We start from the raw sequence: 13554 nt of genomic DNA on the forward strand, positions 1-13554 counted from the left end.
ACCCCGCGGCGGCCGCCGAGGTGGGCTACATTGTTCTCCAGGTGCTGCGGGGCCCCCGCCCGGCCTTCTCTTCCCCCGCCCCCACCTCGCCCCGGGCTCCGGGGGTCGGAGGCGGCGGTCGCCGCGCCCGGGGAAGGGGCCCGGGGCCCGGGGCCCGGGGAAGGAGAGCCGGGACCCCGCGGCCCAAGTTTGCCGCCGGGGTGTTGCTCTGGGCGCGAACCGGGAGGAAGCAGGAGGGCGCTCGGGGGTTGGACGTGCCTCTGTTTGTGTGTTGGCATTAGGTGACGCCTGGTGGAAAACAAGGATTTATATATATATTTATATTTACACATATGTGCGTATCTATGTGTATATATGTGCTATACACACACACACACATATATAGAATCCTAAACCAAATTGGCTTATATTTACATCTGCAGCTTGGGGATGGGGGTGGGAGGGAAGAAAAAAAAAAGAGCCAACCCTGGACCGTGTCTTCCTTCTCCCACACCTCTCCTCGGTTTAAAACAAAGCTTGAAACACATCTGTGTGCAAATGACAAACTGTGATGGGCAATTTTTTTTTTTTTTAAGCCTTAGCCCGAAGGAACAACATGTTGGCAAGTTTTCTGGTCTAGGTGGGAGGAGGTGTCTGTGTTGTGTTAAGGGTGGTCGGGTGTTTGTGTGTGTGTGTGGGGGGGGGGGTTAGGAATCGAATGTACCGGTCTTTCTGGAGACAAATGCGCTGTTTTTTTAGGCCCCAGACCTGAAGCAGGAGCTCTTGCATTCAAAGCAGCCTCATTTGGATTGGCTACAGCGAGGAGGGTCGCGCTCAGATTTTGGTGACTCGTATAGAGAGATTATAAGCAACATTGTGGTTAGTTTTTTTAAAGTATCCATGCCTGAAATTTGAGAAGAGCCTTGATAAATAAGTTACTGTTTAATCGGAAAAGAGAAAGGCAATAGGAACCTACCAGATGATTTGGCTGCAAGGAATTGTGCACAAAAATAGCCCTTGTTGAATATTCCTTATTTTTAGCCCATAGATCTAGGGAGGTGCTTTCAATTTTTAACGGTTATATTCCTTAATTAGATGGCTGAGATTTTCAGAATATCGGACTTTTGTTTTCCCTTAAGTTTGGACATTTTATTGATGCTCTGTGAAGGCTGTAAATTCAAGAGGAAATTCATGTGCACAGTGCTATGCTATGAAGTAATTGCTTCTGATCTGACTAAATGCTTTTGCTGGGCTTGACAAAACTTTCTTTTACATTTATTTGATGGTTAATTCTTACCACGTAAAATCAGGGGCAAAAGATGCGGATGATCATTGAACAAAGAATCCTACCTTTGGATTCCTGCAATCACTGTGAATCTGGGGGATGGTGACCTGACAGGGAAGGACCTCAGATTCTGCTTGTGATGAGTTGATCTGGATGGCTGGTGAGGAAATTGCCAGCCCTGAATTTTTATAATACTCAAGATCTTTGATTATAGTTTATTTAGCACGGTGACGTGCCTTGAGCAGTCTTACCTAAATTTAATGATATGGGTCAGAGAAAAGTGTGTGTGCTTCAGTGAAATTGGTTTGGCGTTTGGAATATTTATGATATTTCTCTTAGTTATTTTTCCTTCTGGCCTCTCTTGCGTTCTGTTGTGTAATACTAAGATTGACTTTCTGGGTACAGCTCTTAAAAATATAAACCATTGCTTCTGGAAGAACAGATTTTGTTGTCATCCTTTCTCCTCCTTTTTCTCTTTCCCTTTGTCTCTCCCTTTTCCCTCGTCACAGTCTCTTTCTCACCTTTCATTGCCTCTTCCTCCTCTATGTGTGTGTATGTGTGTGTGTATTCCTACTGTTTTTCTGTGTCTTCTGAGTGGAGCAAATGGACTGGGCAACTTTTAGGGAGCAAAGGCACCAAGGGAATGTGTCCTAAGTAATGGGTAATACGGCACTGAAGTCACGAAAGAAGAAAGACTTGTATTTTGGCCTATCATTGTGTTGCACTAGCTTTATCTGCACAATTTCAGACACTTCACATTAAAAACAATTATCTACCGAATTGGGAGGTAGTACCGCAGGTCAGGTACTTGCCTCGCGTGGGGCTGGTGTGGGCTGGAACCCCAACACGCCATATGGTCCAGAGCCCACCAGGAGGTATGCCCACCGCTCCCCTCCCCTCATAGGAAGCAAAAGAGTATCTGTGAAGTGCCTCTACATGTTACTCTATTTAAGAACATCAGTGATACATACTTTCCAGAGGATTTTCCTTACAAGTTTGAGATAGAAATTCTTGATTGCTTTTGCGTGGAGCATAATTCTCCACGTTTTTACGTGTACAACGTTTTTTTTACGATGTTCTTCTGAGTTGGTAGTGTTGTTTTTGGAAACACTTTTTACGAGATCCAAAGGGATTCCTATTAGGCAAGCCGGCCATGCAGCAAAGATGATTGGCCTGCAGAGGAATTAGTACAATTTGTCTGCCGTGAGTTCGGATTGTAAGAAGACTTTGCGCGTAGCAGCCTTATACCAACTATGGAAACCTTCAGGGATATGCTCCTTTTTATTTTTAAATCTTTTGTCAGCCTTGAGTAAGTAAAACTGTGATCATTTTCAAGCTTTATTGCTGTTGCAATTCAGAGCTTGCTGTGATCGTGGATTGGGTTAGCCTCAGTATTCCCATTACAGATGGCTTATTTGTGAAAGTATCAGTTTGGTTTCCTTACAGTGTTTTGTTGTACTTCACCCCCCTCCCCCCCACCTTAGTGTGTATGTGTACAGTTGGTGGACAAGCAGCACGGAGAATTGATGGTGAAATCCTCCGTTTGGATTGTGAAAAAGTGTTAGCACCTGGAACTTAGATTTTTTTCCCCAGTCACAAGTAAGCCAGGATTGGAAACACATTTTCATGGAAATCTAAATTTAGCGCTATTGCCACTACCTGTACTGCTTTTTTTTTTTAAATATATGCAACTTAATTATTTCAGATATATAAAACCCAGTGGTGTCATTTAAACTTTTGGAGAATTGTTGACTTTTGAAATAAAATTTTAATAAGATGGTTTATTCAGGAAATGGAGACAGAAACAGACAGAAATCTATAAAGTAAAAGGATGAGAAATTAGACACCCAGAACTGGGGAATGGTTGAGTCCAGATTGAAGCGTGCTAGAATACTTTCTTATGGGAATGAAGCATGCTAGAATAGTTTTTTCATTATTGGGCAGTGCGGAGACTCAAATGCAGGGCCTCACACACCCGAGGCAGATGCTTCCACCTCTGAGCTACGTCCCTGACCTAAGTTGTTGACCTGAAAAGTATAAGTTACCTTTCCGGCAGGGGGTGGTGTGGTGTGTTGAATGTTACCTGGAGTTTGCTAATGCGGCAAAAAAGGGCAGATGCTTTGGCTGTAGGGCAGCTTCAAAGAAACAGGAGATAAACAATTGTAAATAATAAGATGCAACGCATTGCATTTCTATAAAGTGTTATTGTGTCTAACTTAACAGGTTGGTTTAGGTGAGTAGGTTAGGTGATACCTTTTCTGTGCCTGACACCCTTACTCTTACTATCACCAGTCAGCAGGCCTCAAATGCTTCCTAAATATACCTGCTTATCTAGTATCTTGCACCTCTCTGCAGATACTTGACTGCCCATCAAGACAAATGATCTCTTATAGGATGGTGACTATGAAAGTTAAACATTAAAGAATTCAAAAACCAAACTGAACTTTTCCCAGGAATCCAAAATTTGGGGCAAATTTAGCTTGAAAATGGCAGGAAATCGAAGGAACTGAGTCTGTCATCACAGTTACAGGAAACACGGTGGTGATGGTAATTTAGTGATGGTAATTTATTGAGCAACTGCTGCAGTAAAGAGATTCTACTCAATACTTTGTCGATGTTTTGCTCTCTGTTTATTCTTTTGGTCTGCAAGCTTCAGTGTGTGTCTGCCAGGTTCTGTCTGGGCACTGGGGTGGGTAAATAGTGCCTTTGAGTGGACAGAGCTCAGGGACATGAAAAAGTGAGTACCCTAAAGGAAGTGTTTCAAGAGAGCACTGTGGAAGATGAGAGGTGGAGGAGAGAAAGTTGGTGGGGTTAGGGACAAAATTTTGGAGGGAATGAAGAGAGGGATAAGTCTTAAGAAACGCCCAGGTTCAAGGAAGAGGAGATTTTGAAACCACAAGGGAAGAAGCCGAAGGGAAAAGGATAGAGGAGAGGATGTGTATGCATCTGCAAGCAATTTTGGGTTGTTGAAGTTGAGATGTGACAAAGAGATTTTTGAGAGGCCTTATCAATTATTTAACTTGATCTTATTCTGCAGGAGATGAATGACCAGAGGATTTTAAATAGGAAGTGATTTGCTCATATTTTCATTTTTGTCAAATTACACAACTAATGGAGAATGGATTTAATGGGTACAGACTTGGAAATAGCAAACTCATTTAGAAGGCTGTTGCGGCAGAGAGCTTGAGAAATAAGGTCAGTGCTTTGGGTTGCGAAGAACAGACACTTGTGACATGTTTCAAAGTGGCGCTGACAGAGAAATCAAGGATAATGCTTCAGTTTTTCTGACTCTTGATGTTTTGTTGTTTTTTTTTTTTAACGATGAATCATGTATCAAATAATTACAGGGGTGTATTTTTTTATATATATATTTAGAGTTAATCTGGCAATCATAGCCAAATGACCATTCTTCATGAAAACCAGGAAAAGTGAAAGAAGTCCTCAATAGTAAGTGACTGATGACTCCCAGCATCTGGATTTCATGACTTTTCCTTTGGTTCTGCTGTTTAACAGAATAACAGCAACAAACCCCAGTGACATGGCTCTGGTTTTCCCTCTTCTCTTCCTTTTCTTTCCTCACTCCCCTCACTTATCTGTTTCTTTCTATTTCAGATTCCTAAAAGATTTACCGGATAGGCCTCACTAATTGCCCTGGTGCTTAGATGGGACTGGTTAGTTTGCTTTGTCTGCTGTGGTGTGAATCGGCGGCCTTCATTCGTAGGCTGTGTGCTGGCCTGTGAGAGCAGCTGTAGGGTGTTGGGGCTAGCTGTGGTGTACGTGATGTCTTTCTCTGGGCCCCACTTCTTTCAGCAGGGAGAGTATGTAATGCCTCCTAGGGAGGGCCATATCACTTCAGTTACCTAACTTGGGGGCAAGCTCTAGATCTTGGGAGTCTCCTATTGGGTTTGTTGGTACTCAGAAAAAAAACCAGAACCATTGTTAATTTGTAGCACTGTCCTGTTGTTCATCAGTTTGCTCCAGCGGACACTAGTAACGTCTCCATTGTGAGACTTGTTACTGTTTTTGGCATATCGAATAGGCCACGGGTAGCTTGCCAGGCCCTGCCGTGTGGGCGGGATACTCTCGGTAGCTTGCCGGGCTCTCCGAGAGGGTCGGAGGAATCGAACCCGGGTTGGCTCCGTGCAAGGCAGACGACCTACCCGAGGTGCCATCGCTCCATTAAAAGACTGGAGGGGGTCCCACTAGGTAACTGGACAGAGGAGACGGTGGTGTTACAGAAGCTGAGCAGAGGGGATCAGAAGTGAGGAAGTAGCCTTTCGGAGGCAGCAGCTAGGCCTAGTGAGGTGGACAGAAAATGATATCCACTGGGTTTAGAAATTGGATCATTGTGACCTTCGGGAAATCAGTTTTAACCGAATGATGGGGACAAAAAGCTGAGTAAATAGAAGACCCCAAAACACAAAGGATAGTGAATATCAATGACCTCTGAGGAGTATTTAAAAGAAAAAAAAAGCTAAAGATTCCCTGAAAGAGGATGAAGGAAGGTTCAGGAAGGGATTGTTTATTTTAAAGGCTGATGGTGGACTTAGGTTTTTCCTGGAGATCAGCTTCTGATGTCAGTGTATGAGATGAAAATCACATTGTCAGAATTACCCTTAAAAAGTCATTTGTAAGGTACTGTGTTAAGAGATCTCTGTATTATTTATAAGTAAGTCTCTTTTTAATTGTACGTGTGGGTGAAATGATATAAATTAGATGAGAGTGTGAAGGTACTCCAAGGTATGTCATCCTAATAAATGTCGACAAATTGAATATATTTAAACAAAAGGGAGAGTAAGAATACCAGTTTTTACTACCTTCAAGTCACAAAGAAGTTCATTATACTCCTCGCCAACCCCAGTGCGTTATTGACAGTTAGAGGCGGAGAATTTTAGGACACATACTTTTGGGACACAGACTAAGAGGAGGAAAAGAGGGACAAGAGGGGAAGGATGAAAATGCCGCCTGCACAAAGGGGGGCGGGAATGTGGTTCAGCGCAGAGATGGTGTCCTGTGAAGGGAGAGGAGTACATACTATTCCTGTGAATAATGGGAGGGGTGCAGACAGGTATGGACACAGACCAGTTTGTAATGGGAGACTGGAGGGCAGAACGTGACCGTGTGTGGCAGAGCAAGAGAGGTGGAATTGCAGTTGAGTCGTGTACCTAAACCTCCGAGTGAATCATGAAATGTGACAAGATTGTTGATAGCAGTGGGAGACCTCTGCTGACGTCATCGGTTCATCCTGGTGGCTATTTGCAAGAATTGTTGGACGAGATTCAGCGGAGGCCAGCTGCCTAGGACAGGAAGTAAGGTGCATTGACTGTACTTTTGCTGTTTGGCCGTGACCGAAGAAAGGTTTATGAGGGAAGCCAGATTTTTTTTTTTAAGTGTTTTTAAATGCTTACCATGTGTAAGTCAATCTGAAGGAGAAAAAAAGGAAAAACTTACCAGAATCAAGGTGGCTAGCATTCTTTTTTTTTTTGCTTTTTGGGTCACACCTGGCGATGCTCAGAGGTTACTCCTGGCTCTGTACTCAGGAATTACTCCTGGCGGTGCTCAGGGGACCATATGGGATGCTGGGAATCGAACCTGGGTCGGCCGTGTGCAAGGCAAACGCCCTACCCGCTGTGCTATCGCGCCAGCCCCAGCATTCTTTTGATGTCGAAGAGGAAGTATAGAAGTGAAGTTTCAGAAAGAGGAAAGGATAGAAGAGGTGCTTCCTAGAAGGTGTTTGCATGTCTACATGATACCAAAAAATAGTTGTTAGGGAAAAAAAAAACCCATGAACAAAAGAAGGGCGATGGAACCCCACTGGCTTGATGAGCCAGTTTCTCAGGTCTTGGGCCTCTAACTGAGCATGGCCAGTGGGAAGCCCCAGAAGGAGCCTGGGAAACCCAAGAAAAAGCCCAATTCTTGTCTGCCTGAGCGACTTTCCTGGTAGTCATGGGGTCTGCATGTGACTGCCTCAGAGATGTGTTGGACTTCTGGTTTCCTCTAGGTGACCCTAGTGCATCGATTTAGCCAGTGTCACGCATTCCCTGTGTTTGGGAGGTGAGAGAATTCTCCTGCGGTACGCCTTTCTATGTGATCCCTAGTATCCTTCTGTTGACCCTTTAAACCATGTATCTACCTATACATATTCACTGAGTTCCTCCCATGAAGTAGATTCCTAAAACAAGCAGGAAAGCACACACACAAAAATCCCCAAAGCAAAAAAAAAACATGTTGCTGGGAAAATCCTCATGTTTTCTGCAAAATTGAGCATGGGGATAGCAGAGTATGGGGAAAAAATAGAGCTGGTCTAGGCTGCTTAGAAGCCATGCAGCGCTGATAAGAGCCCTGCAGAACACCGCAGAAATAACAGGCCTAATGAAATAGAAGCTCAGATATCGCCCACTGGTGTCACAGCCATAAACTAGACCTTCTCCATAGTCTTAAGTCCTGGGGTTAGGTTTTCCTTAGAGGTGTGAGTGCCTGACAGCTGTTTATTCAAAATTAAAAATCCCGTTCAGGATACAGCCTGAACCTTAGACCACTTTCATGTATCTTTAGAATAATCGAAATCCAAAGAAAGGCTGATAGTGCCAGTTGGTGTTGAGGATGGCGGGCAGCGGTGTGTGAGCGTTCTCGGACACTGCTGGTGGCAGTGCAAACCGATACAGCTACTTTGGAAGATGGCTTGGCAGTTTTGAGCAAAGCTAAACATAGCTCCTAGGTATTTACACAGCTGACTTGAAATTTATGCCCGCACAAAAACCTGCATGTGAATGTTGATAGAAATGTTTCTCCTAATCACCAAAGGCATAGGTGCATAAACTGATCAGCCCAGCATGGGGGCATAAATCCATTCATGATACCAAGGAACGAGTGAGCTCTGTGTCCCTTCAGATACGCATAGATCCGGAGACCTATAAGTACATAAATACCTGTAAATATGCATATAATATGGTAAGTATGCACGTTTGTTGCACAGTGAAAGAACTCAGTCTGAAAAGATTGTTTATGGTATGCTTTCAGTTAAATGGCACCCTGGAAAAGTCAAAATACCATAGAGATGAGAAAAGGATGAACGGTTGTTCAGGCCGAGGAGAGGGTGAAATAGGGCTGCACTGGGAATTTTTTAGGACCAAGAAAGTATGGTAAATTGTGGATGCTTGATTACTTACCAGTTTAAGAGCATTAAGGCGTAAAGAGCGAGTAAGGGCAAATCCGATGATAGCAGATTGACAGGACGATTTTAACTGTGTTACAAGTGTACCAAACAACTTCAGAGGAGGGAATGATGCTGGCCTCTGACTCTGGAAGTTAGTGAAGTCTATAAAATTCAAGAGAGAAGAAATGACTTGAGCATTGAGCCTCAGCTGATAACGTTTTATACCGGTGCTGATATTGTTGTATGTGTAAGCTAGAATTTAATAGGTCACTAAGTGGATGGTGGGCCACGTGACCCAAGTTTCTTATTATTGGACAGAATTTACAAATAGGCAAAGGAGACAGGTGAGAATAATCCCTGTGGTAATGTATTATAGTTGGAGCTGTCCAATGAACTTGTTCAGCTTAATCTGTCACTGTCATCCCGTTGCTCATTAATGTGCTCTCTAGTGGACACTAGTAACGTCTCCATTGTGAGACTTGTTACTGTTTTTGGCATATCAAATACGCCACGGGTCGCTTGCCAGGCTCTGCCGTGCGGGTGGGATACTCTTGGTAGCTTGCCGGGCTCTCCGAGAGGGGCAGAGGAATTGGACCCAGATTGGCTGCGAGCAAGACAAACGCCCTACGCGTTGTGCTGGTTATATATTTAGAAATACTGATGTATGTGCATATATAGGGGCTTAATATGCACATATATATCTATATATATATATATGCACATTTCCTTACTCTTGTCAATGAGATGGTCTAAAATGAGATGGCAGTGTTATCCCAGTAACAAACTAGTACTTGTATCTTGGATTTTAATGTCCTTTTGCAGGTTAGAGCCAGGGCTCCTTTGAAGAAATGGCTAATGCTAAGATTAGGTCAGGTTGTGTATAAGATAAACCTCTGTGTCTTATAGTGCCAGGCAAACACAAGCATATAATGGAGATAATTTCAGTGGAAAAGCTCTCTGTGGATAAGCTGGGGGCAATGAAGCAACAAAGTAATGATAACCGAAGGATAAAATAAATATGCATGAGTTTGTAAGCCAGTAGGAAGTATCTTCATCCCTTTTGATCTATACTGCACTTACATTTTTAAACCCAGATTACTTAATTAAATGGCACGTGTAGCAGTTCCTAAAACCACTAAAAATCGGGCACTACAGAAATGAACTTACTTGTAGAATTCCAGCTTTTTTGACCTCACAGCCTTTTGTATATATATTGCTAAGTTTTCCTCCTTAACGTAACTGACATACTAGAAAAGTGTAAAGGTCATATGACTTTTTATTATGCTGGCACCATTCTTATGTTAATCAAGTATAAATGCGCTAGTTTGTCTTAAAAATAAGTAGCTGAACAGACTTTATTAGCATTCCATACTTGTGAGGTGGAAAAATTTCAGGCAATGTCCGAATCCTCTGTGTATGCTCCCAGGAACGAGGGAAAGTTGGAATTCAGTGGGAATCAAGTCCATGTGTTAAAATGCAAAAGCAGATGATTAGAGATATGTGTCAAGTGTGTTCATGTTCTGTAGTAACGTTACTACGAGAGCATACAGAGAGGTTCAAGTCAGAATGGAGAGAGTAGGGGGGGGGCGCTGAGAGCTAAGGATGAGTCCGAACCAGTCTCTGCTGGTGGATTCTAGCTTCTTGGAAACTGCTACTTTACGTGAAACAATGTATAACAATTCAGCTTCACCATTGGCCAGTTAAGGAAAACAAGAGTTGGCTCCCTAGGTAGTCTTTATTCTTAGCCAGGGAAACATCTCGGAGCTATTTCAACCATTCAGCCGCCCTGCACACAGTATTCAAGTCAGGATTCTCTCTAAGGTCCCTGCTCTAGTTGGGCAGTTCAGGGTCCGGGTCCAGAGCCTGACCTTGGCAGTGCCGGGGACAGTTGGAGAACCAGCCTGAACTGGATGCGTTTCCATCCCGGGGCACTTTGACACCAGCGCTGCCTCTCAGACTCAGCATTGACCCTTGTCTGCCGCATCTTTGGTGTTTGGGATGACCCAGGGCCCTGAGGAAATGGTGCAGGACAGGGAGAAGGTGCCGCTTGCTTTCCTTTCCAAACGATGATGAATGAAATGAGGTTTTCTGGAGAAGCTGCTCGTTCCGGGGCCCGGCGGTGTGAGGGGCAGTGCTGGGAGGCAGCCCTGGGCGGAGACCTGGGAGCCCGGGAGTGTGGCCAGAGCTGCGAGGACGCGGAGCAGGAGTGAGAGCAAACAAGGTTTTCGGGGAGTTTATCTTTTCCCCTAGGCCAAGCAGGCTTTCGAGAAGAAATTTTAGTCTTAATTGAAGGCGAGTAGTGCGAGGAAGGCTGGCTTGCATTGCCCGAAGGGCTCCTGGCTGCCTGGGGTGAGGAGCGGGGATGGGGGTGGGGCGGACCTTATCTCGGCCCTGTTTCAGTCATGCAACCAACACACTACATACTCATGGACTCAGAGAGCCGAACCTTGTTTAGCCCTAGAGTTGTGGAGTAGTCAGTGCGCTTCCTCAGGAACCCTCTAGACAGCATTTCATATCGAAGACGTCATGGTTTGAAAAGGTTAAGTCTTTGTGAAGGGGAGATGCTTTCGTGGCGTCTCGGAATCTAGTGAGGTGATGGTACTTGCTGCTCACTGAGCACTGTGAGCCGTGGCCCTTGACTCTGCCGTTCAGGAAGTCCTGAGGAATGAGCTTCAAATCTCACCTTGTACCCCTTCTCCCCATTAGAGAAAAGCAAATCCTCTGAACATAAGCAGAATCTTTTTACAATGTCTTTGTTACTGTCACTGTCACTGTCATCCCGTTGCTCATCGATTTGTTCAAGCGAGCACCAGTAGTTTCTCTCATTGAGAGACTTATTGTTACTGTGTTTGGCATATCCAATACGCACAGGTAGCTTGCCAGGCTCTGCCGAGCGGGCTTGATACTCTCGGTAGCTTGCCGGGCTCTCCGAGAGGGGCAGAGGAATCGAACTCGGGTCGGGCCATGTGAAAGGCGAACGCCCAACCGCTGTGCAATTGATCCAGCCCTAATGCCTTTGTAGAACATGTTATAATGGAACAGAATTCAAGCACTTAGGATTGTGTAATTCTTTATAGTTATTTTTTCGTAAAAGAAAAATATAGGGGATCTTAATTTGTACACGGATACTAGAACACGTGAAGAAGCTAGTCATTGGTAAATGTATGACCTATAGGAATTTATCCTGTTTTGAAAATAAGGGGCCGGAGTGATAGTACAGCAGGGAGGGCGTTTTTTTGCCTTGCACACGGCTGACCTGGGTTCAATCCCCAGCATCCCATATGGTCCCCCAAGCACCGTCAGGAGTAATTCCTGAGCGTAGAGCCAGGAGTAAACCATTGAGCATCGCTAGGTGTAACCCAAAAAGCAAAAATAATAATAATAATAATAACAATAATAATAAGATTGCATGGTTATCTCACAGATAATAAAATCTATACAAAAGCATCTGGTATTTTGAGAGGTTGCTTGTCCTCAGGTAATTTCTTGCTCTTCCCACGGCAGGCAGTAGGAGGGAATAAATGTAAAGTGGCCCCGAATGCTCATTGCTGTGGGTTGGAGCTTGCCCTGACTCAGGCTTTTCCTCCAGGTTGGTATTGAACCCCGGGCCTCGCAGACCCAGCAACTCATCCTTGGCCCTGGCCCAGGCTTCTGGAGTTTAAATCCCAGCACCAGTCTTTTTTTTTTTTTTTTGGCTTTTTTGGGTCACACCTGGTGTTACACAGGAGTTACTCCTGGCGAATGCACTCAGGAATTACTCCTGGCGGTGCTCAGGGGACCATATGGGATGCTGGGATTTGAACCCAGGTCAGCCACTGTGCTCTCGTTCCAGCCCCCGCCCCAGCATGAGTCTGGTTCGGAACTCTGACCCAGCAGCATGGCCCTGTGCTGCTTTCCTGGTCCAAAGGAAAGGTTCCTTTCCTTTGCTCTGAAATACTTAACCATTTTGTGAATTGTTTTAAATGCCAAATGAGGGCCAGAGCAATAGGAGGGGGCTTGCGTTGCACTTGGCCAACCCGTGTTCATCCTAGTGGCACTGCCAGGAATAGTTTCTGATTGCACAGCCAGGAGTAACACCTGATCATTGCCAAGTGGGACCCCAAAACTAAGTAAAGGCATACCAAATGAATAAATAGGCATACCAAATGAATGAATAAATCCTCTGAACATAAGCAGAATCTATCACAGCATTGAATGCATGTTGGTATTTATTATTATCAAATGTGTGTTGAGATTACTCCTAAAAATTTAGGTTTCTTTCCCCGAAAAGCCAAAAACAGTAATGAAATCTAATTGGTTTAGGGTTCCAGGGTCTAACAGGATCTTCTTTAGATTTATTTTTGACTGTGCAGATTTTGATAGTGCATTTCATAACTTCTCCCAAGCCACTCAATTATTTAAACATACTCTTTTTGAAAAGGGGGCCTTACTGAAACCATGTTTCATTTTGCTTTTGTCTTTGGGGGCCACACCTCTGATGGGGCTTGAGGGCTGCCCCCCATGGTGTGTGCAGTATTAAGCCGTACTAAGGCTCGGCCTGAAGCCATCACTTTAATGCCTGTGTTTTAAAAATGGGACTCTTGTTCAAATTGAGTTTACTTTTGTCTAGGTCACTGTAAATATATTAACTACTTATGAAAAAGAAACTTTTAGGGGTAATCTATATTTTTCTGCTTCCGTTTTTATTTTTCTAGCCACGGTTGTCACCTCAAATCATCGCCAAGCTAAGAACTTACTTCTGACTGTAACAGTTGAGATGTCTTATGGAGACCCTTTTGTGGTAGTAGAGAGACGTGCTGAGTTTGTTCACTTTATGTGCTGATTTGCATTGATAGTGAAATGTGTGTGTTTTAATTGTTCATATATGTATGTTTGGTTTTTGGGCCACATCCTGTGTGAAGCTCAGGGGTTAAGTCTGGTTCCACACTCAGGAATTAACGCCTGGCAGTGTTCAGGGATGCCAGGAGCCCGGGTCAGCTGTGGGGAAGGCAAGTACCCAAGCGCTCTACCCACTGTCCTATAGCTCCAACCCCAGGAGGCGGTTCAGTGATGGCTCTGCATTAGTAATTTGATAATTTGATAGGTAAATGAAGCTATGCCTTCATATGGCCCGTGCTGGTTACCGTACAGCCAA

The 13554-nt window shown here is 44.3% G+C and overlaps 1 protein-coding gene across 1 annotated transcript in view; it reads left to right on the plus strand.

Annotated features, from left to right (window-relative positions):
* RANBP9 (RAN binding protein 9) overlaps positions 1-13554 on the plus strand; it is an 81948-nt gene that overhangs the window by 1147 nt on the left and 67247 nt on the right. The window lies entirely within an intron of this gene.

The sequence above is a fragment of the Sorex araneus genome, chromosome 2 (genome assembly GCF_027595985.1).
Source record: "Sorex araneus isolate mSorAra2 chromosome 2, mSorAra2.pri, whole genome shotgun sequence".
Taxonomy (NCBI): Eukaryota; Metazoa; Chordata; class Mammalia; order Eulipotyphla; family Soricidae; genus Sorex; species Sorex araneus.